Below are 13,132 nucleotides of genomic sequence, written 5' to 3'. Positions count from 1 at the left end.
AAAGATTGAAGGCAGGAGGAGAAGAGGACGACAGAGGATGAGATGGTTGGATGGCGTTACTGACTCAATGGACATGCATTTGAGTAAGCTCCAGGATTTGGTGATGGACAGGAAGGCCTGGTGTGTTACAGTCCATGGAGTCTCAAAGAGTCAGACACCACTGAGCTAGTGAACTGACTGATAGGGGTGATGCAGCATTATCTGACCAAGCCTCATGAATGTGAACCTCATGAATTATCGCATGAATCCAGAACTGGTGTGCCAGGTCAAGAGCTGGTCTCTGGTGAGCCTACCTGAAGCCCTCTGTTGGGGTGGGAGGGGGAGTCTTGAGCCACTTTTCCATGTACAGATCTAATTGAGAAGAACCTCTGCCCTGAGCATGTGATAGTGATCAAAATAAACTTTGCTTCTATCAAAGTTAGATTGAGAACCTGCTTAGGACTCCGGTCATGGGCAACCCCCTACATGCCCTGTCATTCTCACCTGGAGGATGACAGAGGAGTCCATGGAGCTGTCACTACTATTCACTTGCCTTCTCACGTTAAAGAGGGTTTCTCAGGGTGGTGTAGCAGATGTTTTGAAATGATCATTTACTATCCTGAAATGAAATACTAATGGATAATAAAACCTCCTTAAAACCAAAATATTCTGCCCCAGGAAAATCTTCAGTCAGGAAAAAAAAAAAAAAAACTTTCCTGGATATCAACATCTAGGAACACAAAAAGAAATAGGGGGTGAACTCCCTGGTGGTCCAGCGATTAAGACTTCACCTTCCAATGCAGGGGGTGCAGCTTCTATCCACAGGGTGCTAAGATCCCATGTGTCTCAAGATCAAAGCGTAAAACAGGAGTAATACGACAACAAATTCAATAAAGAGCTCAAAAATGGAAGCAACCTAGATGTCCATCAGCAGATGAATGCATAAGAAAGCTGGGGTACATATACACAGTCGACTATTATGCAGCCATTAAAAAGAATACATTTGAATCAGCTCTAATGAGGTGGATGAAACTGGAGCCTACTAAACAGAGTGAAGTAAGCCAGAAAGAAAAACATCAATACAGTATACTAATGCATATATATGGGATTTAGAATGGTAGTAATGGTAACCCTATATGCAAGACAGCAGAAGAGACACAGATGTATAGAACAGTCTTTTTTACTCTGTGGGAGAATGCAAGGTGGGTTGGTTTGTGAGAATAGCACATGGAAATAGCATGTATATTATCATATGTGAAACAGACAGCCAGTCCAGGTTCCATGCATGAGACATGGTGCTTGGGGCTGGTGCACTGGGATGACTCAGAGAGATGGGATCGGGAGGGATGTGGGAGGGGTGTTTGGGATGGGGAAGACATGTACACCAATGGCTGATTCCTGTCAATGTATGGCAAAACCACTACAATACCGTAAAGTAATTATCCCCCAATTAAAATGAATATTTATAAAAAATAAAACTATGTTGCAAAAAATAAGAGTAAGACAATAAAAATAACAACAGTAAGAAAAAAGAAATGGTCCAGATTAATTTTTTTTTTAAGAAATAAGAGAAGTTCACTTATACTCAAGGGTTTCTTGGGGGGTGGTAGTGCTAAAGAATCCACCTGCTAATGCATGAGATGTAAGATTCACAGGTTCAGTCCCTGGGTCAGGAAGCTCCCCTGAAGGAGGCCATGGCAACCCACTCTGGTATTCTTGGCTGGAGAATCCCATGGACAGAGGAGCATTGGGTCTATAGGGTAACAAAGAGTTGGACATGACTGAGCACACATGTATTTATACTCACAGTAGCACTGCTCCAGTAGGTAAATGTTTGAGCACAGAGCCTTGCATCCAAATGTGCCATCACTGAGGATTCATCCTGGCAAAATGCAGGAGGACACAAGTGTGCAGCCTCAGCCACTCACAAAGACCATCGAGGTACTGCAGCCACCATGTGATTGCCCAAACTGCAAAACAACCCATGGTTAGCCTCTGAACAAAACGAAATATAGACTTCTCCAGTTTACACAATAATTCCAGCCCTGGAAAACTTTTTAAAATTTATGTGACAACATGAAGATAAGGGTCTCCACTCAGGTTATTATGAATAGGTTTGTAGTTACTTAACTATCTGACAGAACATTTGAAAATCATTCAAGCCTAAGGTATGCGATGAAGCAGGCCCCCTCCCCCAGGTGTGCTGCTAAGTCACTTCAGTCGTGTCAGACTCTGTGCGAGCCCATAGATGGCAGCCCACCAGACTGTGCCATCCCTGGGATTCTCCAGGCAAGAACACTGGAGTGGGTTGCCATTTCCTTCTCCAATGCATGAAAGTGTAAAGTGAAAATGAAATCGCTCAGTCGTATCTAACTCTCAGCCACCCCATGGACTGCAGCTTACCAGCTCCTCTGTCCATGGGGTTTTCCAGGCAAGAGCACTGGAGTGGGGTGCTATTGCCTTCTCCCCCATGTGTAGTGACCCCCATATCATGACAATAGTAAAAAATCACACCCCTATAATTTTTCACAGTCACTCGTTCTTGTTTAAGAACTAGAGTCTCCTAGTCTAGGGTTGCTCTCCCTTAGTGAGCCAGGAGGAGGTAGAGCTGACAGAGATGTCTCTTTATAATCTAAAGTGAAGATAAGGTGTCCATAATGTTAGGTAAAAGACGACAAGGACACCAAAAAAAAAAAAAAATCTAACAAGCTTTTTAATGACGAAGCACTACCGGGCAGGATTCCTAGATGCAAACGAGGCAGGTGGAGAAAGTCAGCGCCTGGGCCGTGTTACAAGCAGCTTATATAAGTTTGTTGCAAGGGATGTTGTCAGGTTAATGGATGGGGATTTGGATAGGTCATTCAGCCAAGGTGTCACGGGCTGATAGGTCCTTCTACATGGCTGAGGAGGGGCGGCTTTAGCTGGCGAACTGTGCTGTCACTGGTCCCTGGGATCTGGAAGGCTTCTTCCTTAGGGACTTCCCTCGCCGATGGAGGAGGGAAGGGGTGGCCCATCATGGCCCCTGGGATCCAACCTTACACATAGGTATGCGGATTTATCACTGGGCTTTCTATTTTGTTCCATTGATCTATATTTCTGTCTTTGTGCCATTCACATCAGTCAGAATGGCTGCGATCCAAAAGTCTACAAACAATAAATGCTGGACAGGGTGTGGAGAAAAGGGAACCCGCTTACACTGTTGGTGGGAATGCAAACTAGTACAGCCGCTATGGAGAACAGTGTGAAGATTCCTTAAAAAACTGGAAATAAAACTGCCTTATGACCCAGCAATCCCACTGCTGGGCATACACACTGAGGAAACCAGAATTGAAAGAGACACGTGTGCCCCAGTGTTCATTGCAGCACTGTTTATTACAGGCAGGACATGGAAGAAACCTAGATGTCCATCAGCTGACGAATGGATAAGAAAGCTGTGATGCATATGCACAAGGGAGTATTACTCAGCCATTAAAAAGAATACATCTGAATCAGTTCTAATGAGGTGGATGAAACTGGAGCCGATTATACAGAGCGAAGTAAGGCAGAAAGAAAAACACCAATACAATATACTAACACACATATATGGAATTTAGAAAGGTGGTAATGATAACCCTGTATGCGAGACAGCAAAAGAGACACAGATGTATAGAACTGACTTTTGGACTCTGTGGGAGAGGGAGAGGGTGGGAGATTTGGGAGAATGGCGTTGAAACATATATAATATCATGTAAGAAATGTATCGCCAGTCTAGGTTTGATGCAGGATTCAGGATACTTGGGGCTGGTACACTGGGATGTCCCAGAGAGATGGTATGGGGCGGGAGGTGGGAGGGGGGTTCAGGATTGGGAACTCATGTACACCTGTGGCAGATTCATGTTGATGTATGGCAAAACCAATACATTATTGTAAAGCAAAATAAAGTAAAAAAATAAATAAATGAGAGAGAAATCTAAGTAGATTTTAACATAAAAATGGAAATATTTGAAATTATTCTGAGATTCAGAAACAGTTTCAAAACTCCACCATTGATATGTAAACAGATAAACTTGGGCTGCAAAGAAACACCATTTCAAACTTCCAAGAAAAGCTGAAAGATAGGATAAGAAATGTGTATAAAATAACTTGAAAAGTTTTCTGATCCTAAATCTAAGACTTCTTGTGAGCACTCAGAAACCGGAATGCCTTGAACATGTTGTTTAAAGTGCGTATAACTGCTAGCAAATGTTTAATAATTCTCTGTTGTCTTAATATTAAAATACATTTCAAATGTTTCAAATACAAAACAAACAAACAAAAAACAACTAAAGTGAAGTGAAGTGGAGTTGCTCAGTTGTGTCCGACTCTTTGTGACCCCATAGACTATACAATCAGTGCAATTCTCCAGGCCAGGATACTGGAGGGGTTGGACTTTTGAGGGGGTGGACCTTCCCTTCTCAAGGGGATTTTCCCGAGCCCCAGGATCAAACCCAGGTCTCCCGCATTGCAGACAGATTCTATAGCAGCTGACCCACCAGACAATAGATAATATTTTGTGCTCTGCATAAAAGATGCAATATGGATAACTGCATTCCAAACAAAAGTCAGGTGTCTTAGGGGCTGTGCATAACCCCTCTTCTGTGCCTGGGAATCTGGCCCACTCTGTTTCTCTGATCCTTGGCATCCTCCTGGACTTCCCCCAGGTGCTTTTTGCCTGCCTCACCTTTCTGCTCAGGGATCCACGTTTACACTTACATGCCTGTTAACACGTACAGCTTGCTCCACTGGTGAGATCCCTGGGCCATTGGCCAGGATGTCAGTGCTTCTGCTGCCCCAAGATCTTTGTACCTTACACAAGCTCTTTCATGTGTTCAGTGTCCATTCTTCCATCTCCCTGCCAGCCAGTTCAGAGAGCTCACACGCACATTTATTCCAGTGCACGTGTGTGTGTGTGTGTGTGGGTGCGCGCGCGCACACACACACACACACACACAGACACAATTCTGAAATGAAACTTGCACACATGGGGAAACATTGGTTTACTTGTCCAGTATTATGGATTTTGGTATGCACCCTTGCTGGGGTCCTGCCCCAGTGGATCCAGGGTAATTCAAAGGGAAGACAGAGTAAGCAAGGAAGAACTTATTTATTTAATTAGAACTATAAAGAGAGATTAGGAAGAAATAGTGTAGTAGGAAAATTTAGTGGAGAAAAGAGGCTGAATAACTTGGTTCACATGGAGAACTAATGAAATCTCAGGACAAGAGATATGCACCATCTACGTTGGGCCACAGGCGCCTGTTTGAATAGTAGAGGGTGCCCCACCTTGGGCTCCTTCTCTCACGGATCTTAGAAGCCAGGGCAAGTAAGTAGACATGGCGAGCCTCCTCACTCTAGATGGGAATTCAGCCAAAAAAGGAGAGGGAGGGAGAGGGAGAGAGAGAGAGAGACACGGGGGGAGCCAGATTTCCAAGAAACTAGTTCGAGAGACTAGTCCGAGAAGGCTTTTTATACTTTTGATTATACATAGAAATCAGTGGATAATACAAAATTATGCAGTGTCAACCGCCCTGACTCTTATCAAGACCAGGCTTTATCTCTGCATACCTAGTTGTATACAAAAGTCTTAGGTGATTTACATCATCTCCTGGCCAGAAGGCCAATTAACATTTTATGGCCCTTTCCTGATAAGGGTTTGTCAACCAGAAGACTTATTTGTCTTAAAAATGTTCTTCCCAAAGTCTGGTGCCACTCTCAGAAGGCACTAAATAAAGTGACATTCTTACATAGCAAGGATACAACATTTTATAACACGAAAGTGGAGTACAGTGATTTACAACAAAGAGAAAATAAATTAACTCAAAAATCTAGTATTGCTAACATCAAAACTACTATATTCCTATTTCTGCATCATGTTTACATTGATTAATATCCCCCCAGCTGCCTAAAAGATGAAGGATATGGAGGCCTGGTAGCAAACATTAACTTAACAAACTCTTCACCAAACTAATTCTTAGCTCCAAAAGGCTCTATATCTTTAAGATGTTTTAAGCTTTGTGCCTCTCACGGTTGGGGCCTGAAAACAATCCACAAGTTGTAAAACAGACCTGTCAGATAAGTTAGAAAGCCATCAAAGGGGTTTCAAGCCAGGACATTCTTTTTATATGCAGGAGACTGTTAACTGGAGCTCTGAATTAACTCTTTCCAGAGAAAAGGTGGTAATGTCAGAAGAGTATAGTATAGCAGACAGTAAACAGACAGGTTTTGGTTTCGGGGTAGATGCTCAGACAGAGGACCCCTTGATACCTGACTTGCCTTGCCCATCAGGCCTCTCCGCATGACCTTGTCATGGGTGGGATCTCCCGTGCTGGCTCCCGGCACACACCTCTTTTTTGGCCAAGTTAATATTTTCACTTGCTACCTGATCAAGTCAGTGCCCTCTTCTACTTCTATGATGTATCCTGGATGGTGAATGGGATTTGCTCATAAGGGTGATTGACATGCAAAGAGGTTAGCAGGGTTCAAAGTCCTCACTGTGGACAGCTGAGTGACATATGCCTGTGTTCTCTACTTCTGTCGCCTTGGACTGGTTCACAGTGCCAACCAGGTTGGTGTGATTCCATTCCCTGTGCTTTCCTTCCAGAAACAACACAGAAATAGCAGGGGACTTTGAACTTGAAATTGATCATGCATGCCTTTTCCCTGGGACAAGAATTCCTTAACAACTTTCTCTTTACAGAAAAGCAAGACCCAATTCCTCTCACCTGGGTGACGATTTACTGACAATCATGAAGAAATTCTGCATGGGTAATGTCAGTTTAATGATCAATGTAAGAATACATTTGTAGGGGTAAAAGTCAATGTATTTAAATCCTTCAGTAGTGTTTATAGAACACTTAACCAGTCAAATCTTTCCTGACACATAAAAAATTTCCTGACAGATGCATTCCTGCAATATCTTCACCCTCTGTGATACTAATCAATATTCTCACTTCAGCAAGTAATATTCTTGCCCATCCGGCATTACTGTAAGTATATGGGTATTCTTGTTTCCACATGTGGGTCACTGTTAATTATTCCTGTTGTAAATATTAACTGCTATGCACAAGCATCATGGAGCTCTTTTATTTTTTTTTTTAATTTTTTATTTTTTTTTAAATTTTAAAATCTTTAATTCTTACATGCTCTTTTAAAAAAGTCAAAATTCAAGATGTTGGAAGCACTTGATTCAGGAATTCATATGCAATCTAACAATGATAAACAAACTTTTAAAACAATGAGTGAATATGAGCAACACAATGCATGTGTGTTGAATAGGAACATGCAAGAACTCAGACAGCTATGGCAGCAGAGCTGTGCATAATGGCAAAGCATGTGTGCATCATGAAAGAAGACAGGAGGCATACACAGATCCACAGGAAGAAACATCAACTCACATTCATGGGCAAACACGATGGAGACACCCAGGCTTCATTCTATACAGAGAAAAACATGAGCACATCCAGGGAACAGGAAGCAAATGCAGCTCAGGGTGATTGAGCCAGCATGCTCATGAATTCATCACTAATCTGAAAAGTTTCACACGCATTGATATTCAGTAGAAAAATACCTTACACAACACAGTCAAGTGTGCAGTCAAATCTAATAGCACCTAGACTTTAGCACCGAAATAAAAGCCCTAAAGAGACTGGGACACAAGTCATGGCAAGTTTCCAGAGAATGACCATCCAGTCAACCATCCATAATTCAGTTTACTAACGGACCCATGACTATCTCTGCACTCTGCACTCCAGGACAGGTTAGAGCTAAAGCCACCCCTGGTCCTGAAGCACTGGTAGGAAATATTAGGCACTGGGGACACTGTCCTAAACTTTTTTTGGTCTGATTTGCAATGCCTTGCTAAAGCTTTTTAATGTGGATAAATGCCGTGCAGTCCCTATAATGAGCCCAGTCTAAGATCCTGAAGGCCATGCCTCAATATGCCATCTCGCACCTACTGCAGAGTTATTACACCATAGTTTCAGCTTTGTTTTGTTTTGAACTAGCGCTGAGGACAGGTACCAGCCTGACAGGGCCTCGAGAGTTCTTTGAAGTTTATAGATTAAAAAAGTAAGAAAACATGTTTCCAGTGTCTCCTGGGCTGGTTGTTCAGAAATCACCCAGAGAAGGCCAAGCCTTGCCTTCTAGAGCTGTAGACGCTTCTCTATAGAAGGGGCAAACTGGAGTATAGATGTTCAAATGGAAAAGCTGGCCCTGAGCAGGAGATCTCATTCAGGGTACCTAGAAGGGAAATCCATAAGCCATGAACTTTCACGTTCAAAACTTACTCTTTGCCCTCCAAAGAGATGCTGCTTCAGGGAGAAAAGTTGTAGAGTGAGAACTTCAAGCGGGACAGAACTTCATGTGGGACATCACACTCAGGCATGTCCATGTTGGAACCATGGTATCTGGGATGAGAGGCCAACACTTGGGGAACAGATGAACTTTCCCTACCCCATTTGTGCCAGTCTGTCCTTTGCCCAATCCAGAGGTGGACGCAATTCTGGAAAGCAGTCATCTACTTCAGAAGGACCACCCTAAGTGCTGACCAGTCCCTCAGTGAGCTCCATATACTCCAGGAGTTCCCATTGGCCCTCAAACAGAGTAGCGACATAGCCCTAGATAAAGGACAGGTCCGTCGTGGTTGAAAATATTCTGTGCTAAGCCACTCAGCAACGAAGAGACACTGTCACCAGAGGGTTCGTGATAAAAATGTTATTTCTACATCTTGGCCAGATAGAGGGCCTTGGGCAAAGAGTTTAAGCCTTCCTGGAAAAAGAGATATTAACCACGGCACCATAGCAGCAGCAGCAGCATGGGACACAGAGCACATGGCTGGGTAGGTTGGCCCCTCACTTCTGCCCCTGCACACTTTGTACCTAAACTGAGTTCCTGGAAAAAAAAATAACAAAGTTCACATGAGCTCAAACATCTATGACGGGATGTGGTTTCCTTTGTTTATCAGTTTCCTGGCAATTTATCTTTTCCCTGGTAATTTTTGTCAGAAACTAATATTCTCAAGGCCTTCCCACCCCTCACTTTCTCCCTAGGCCACAGCCTCCTTCCATATACCTTATTCCCTCCCCCCTAAAATGTTACCAGGAAATCTAGCTCTAAGAAATGGATCTCAGCAAAGCTGACCATGCACTCATATACACACTCATATATGTATGTTGAATGTTAAGGCTTTCTCCTTGTTCTGTACTCTTAAAGTCTGATGATATGCAACAGAGAAGATACCTGGGGCACCACCTTCCAACAAAATTGCATTCCATTCTTTCAATCTCTGGCCATTGTTCACCAGACCGTTTCCATGAACATCCACATTTCCCTTGTAAAAATGCCAGACACACAGTTGATGAGCCCCTCATCTTCTTTCTCCATCCTCCATAACCACCACCCCAGAGGAAGAACTGCATCCCCTGACACAACCCCAACATATGACTTAACCCCCTCTACAAATCTCCATGGACTGGTAATTCCCATGTGGTAAACCGAGAATCCTACATGCGGCTGAAGTGTTTGTTCTGAGGACCTGCCCAAAAATATGCAGACACATGCTAGATGCTTCTTACTTAGCTTTCGAAGTTAGTTCAGGTTTATTCGTGTCTCCCTGTTGATCTGTTTCACCACCAGAACACTCTACATTGCTTTCCAATCCAAGAGAACTATGCTGGCCATTGATCTTCATGTGAAGCAGCTTCTTTGGTTTTCTATTTTAGGTAAAGGGGGACACTCCATCATACGTTCCTCAAAATTGGGGGGAAGGGGGTTCCTTTCCAAACAGAGACAGAAACAGACATGTAAACCTACCCTCTTTGAAAACATTAAAGACAGCGTTAATCTTTCAAGTTAGTTTCCAGAGAAGAGAGTCTGTGAACTTTTACATTTTCTCTAAGCACATACTAAAAAACACACGTCCCAGTCTTCATCGTAGAACTATTTACAGTAGGTAGGACATGGAAGCTACCTATATGTCCATTGGTAGATGAAGGGATAAGGAAGTTGGTGTACAGATACACCAGAGTATGTTACTCAGCGCTAAAAAGGAACACATCGAGGTCAGTTCTAATGAGATCGAATGAACACGGAGCCTATTATACTGAGTGTAGTAGGTCAGAAAGAGAAGAACAAACACTGTATGTTCACACAAATATATGGAATTGAGGACCTTGTAGGTGGTACTGAACATCCAACATGCAGGGCAGCAAATAAGACACAGACATATAAAGAACAGACTTTGGTCTCAGGGGGAGATGGTGATGGTGGGTTGATTTGAGAAAATAGCTCTAAAACATTTACATTACCTCATGTAAAACAGACGACAAGTACAAGTTTGACGCATGAAGCAAGGCAGCCAAAGTCATGTTGTGGCACAACCCAGAAAGACAAGAAGGGGAGGGTGGTGGGTGGTGGGTTTAGCATTTGTGAGAATATATGTATACGTACGGGTGACTAATGTTGATCAATGTGGAGCAAAACCTGTCATGGTATTAAACAGCATGCTTGGGGCTGGTGCATGGGGCTGACCCACAGAGATGTTATGGGGAGGGAGGTGGGAGGGGGGTTCATGTTTGGGAACACATGTAAGAATTAAAGATTTTAAAATTAAAAGAAATTTAAAAATAAAAAATAAAAAAGAGTATATCTATGAAAAAAAAAAGTAATTATCCTCCAGTTAAAATAAATAAAAGATTATTCTCCATAATCCTGCACAGTGGTCAGTATTCTCAGAATGAGGGTATCAGGTGAAAAAGATATAAAATAAAATAAAAAACGTGTGATGATCAAAATGGAATCAAATGATGGGTCAGTGGGGGAACAGACTTGCACAAAGGAGACTCACAGACTTTTTTGGAAAGGGGAATTCATGAGGAATAGTAGGTGGGCCCCAATTTAAGAGGAGCCTGAGGGTGGACTTGTTGGCCATGGAATGACAGTTCAGAGATGTGCAACTGACTTAGATGTAAATTGGAGTGACTTTGGCCTGGACAGGCCACTTCATCTATCTCAAGCTTCTCTAGTTAGAACCTGATTTTCACTACAGTTCTCTACCCTTGCTGTCTCTTGCTGATTCCCTCATGCCCTTGTGTCACTCTGTTCCACGGAGTCTCACTTTATCCACAAGTGAAATAAATGACCCAAGTTCCTGGACAACATTTATGCCAATGCTCAGCCCCTGGACACACCTCACCTCTTGTCCTCCCAGTACCTCTCGTGGTAGAGCCTTCCTTGTCACATAGTACTGCAAAGGATTGGGCCACAGATCCTTTATGATGATCTGCCAGGGAAATGAGCAAGGTCAGCACAGGGATGACCAGACCATGAGCCCTCCCATGGACCACCAACAGCTCCAACATAAATCACCAGTTCTGGCCCAGTGGCCACAAGGGACCCCAATTCAGCAATCCAGTCAGATCCTGTGATGTTTTGATCAAAGAACAAGTTGAAGAAGTTAACACTGCTGTTGTGTTGCCTGCGGCTGTATGCTTTATGTTCAAACCCCTGATACCACTGAACTGGAGTGGAATGAGATGCTCAGTATCCTGCAGGAAAAGGTGTATGCGAGAAAGATCTAAATCGCTTTCCAATTCAACCTCCACTTTTCTCCCCCAGCCATCCAAATCCAGGGAGCTGACTCTTACCGGTGACACTAATCAGATACTCCTTAACAATCATTTCATTCTGGAAATATCTATTCCTCTGAAAGGACAATGTGATCTTGCAGTGATGAGTGGGATGCCTGTATTCCTCCATCTGCCAGGACAAAGTGTCAGGGGGTGGGTGGTTGCCCGGGTGTGAAATCTGTTTACAAAAGAGCTGTCCTTTCTTGTTTTCACGGATAAACCATGTTCTCTTCCCTCCCCAGTCACCTCCCTTCCACAATCATCAGTGTCCCCTGCCTGACCTTCAAGTTGGTCATTAAGTGAATCATGTCTGCATCTTGGTTGCTCATCGTAACTGACATTTGGGGTGGTTCATAAACTGCTGTAGGTCAAGGAGCCTCTAGATGCTAGAGGGAAAAGTGCTGGAAGAACAAAGCTAGCCTAAAGAGTAAGGACATCACACCTAATAAAAGTATGCAACAGCAAGGACATCACACCTAATATCAGAGACAGATATGCAGGACAGAAACCATTACCCATCATCTCAAAAGGTAAATTTTGTACCAGAACTGCCAGATCTGTAACCTGCTCCTGCAAAAGTCCATGTTAAAAAAAAATTCACAAGCACCACACCAAGGGATACAACTTCGACCCAGAAGCCATGGATTCCCTGGATGACGGTGCTTCCTTGTTGTAGATGCACTTCAGCCTCTGACAGTGCTTATGTTTCAGGCGAGCATGCGCCCTTTGGGCTTTCTTATTCACGGGATCCAACTCCAGCTGCAGGGCCACCAGCACCTCCAGTGCAGGCCGGTCACTCGGGGCTCCGGGCCTTGGATGTTCCTGGCCCTGTTCCTCCGAGGACACCTGCTCCTGATCCTCGTACACCACCAACCCCACCTCCTCCATGACGTCTAAACCAGCAGCTGGAACTCCTGCCCGATTCCCGCCACCTCTCCCTTCTCCAGGGCCACACCTTCCTCAACTACCTCCACCCAGAAGAGGGCGGACTCCTCGCCTGGTGCTCCACCTGGGGCCTGCATCGCCTCTGCTGCCCCCTCCGGGCTGGTAGGCCCCAGGGCCACTCCCTCATGAAGACCCGGGCTCACAACTAAGATCCAGGATCCTGGGGTGCTGCCACCTTCCTCTGGCCCCGTCTCACTCTCCATGCTGTTCTCGCCGTAGCCCCGGGCTGCAAACAAGCTGGACACGAGAGCACAGCAGACAGCCAGCACAGTCCACCCCCCGCCCTCAGTTTACGTGGTACTAAGAACAAGTTACTTGCCCACAGCCAATGAGCAGGGAACTCGAGATCCGCACGCGCAGAACCCTGCGCCACCACGCACGCCTAGTATGGTGGCGGGAAGGGGCTGAACTCTCCACCCTGACCTCCAGACCTCATCAAGGAACCAATCGAATGGAGTCTAAAGGCGTTGGCTTCTGGGACACGCCCCTTAGAATTCTGGGCCTTCTGGCCTCTGGTGACCCTGTGGCCAAACACGTCCCAGCACAAAGTGGGCGGGTCCACGCAA

General features: G+C 44.4%; 1 pseudogene; it reads right to left on the bottom strand.

The window, feature by feature from the left end:
- Nucleotides 1–8,531: 8,531 nt before the first annotated feature.
- On the bottom strand, nt 8,532–12,769 carry LOC108634561 (annotated as a pseudogene).
- Between the last annotated feature and the right edge of the window lie 363 nt (nt 12,770–13,132).

This window comes from Capra hircus, unplaced genomic scaffold (genome assembly GCF_001704415.2).
Source record: "Capra hircus breed San Clemente unplaced genomic scaffold, ASM170441v1, whole genome shotgun sequence".
Taxonomy (NCBI): domain Eukaryota; kingdom Metazoa; phylum Chordata; class Mammalia; order Artiodactyla; family Bovidae; genus Capra; species Capra hircus.
Note: the sequence above shows the minus strand (reverse complement) of the source record. Positions and strands in the feature narration are given on the sequence as shown.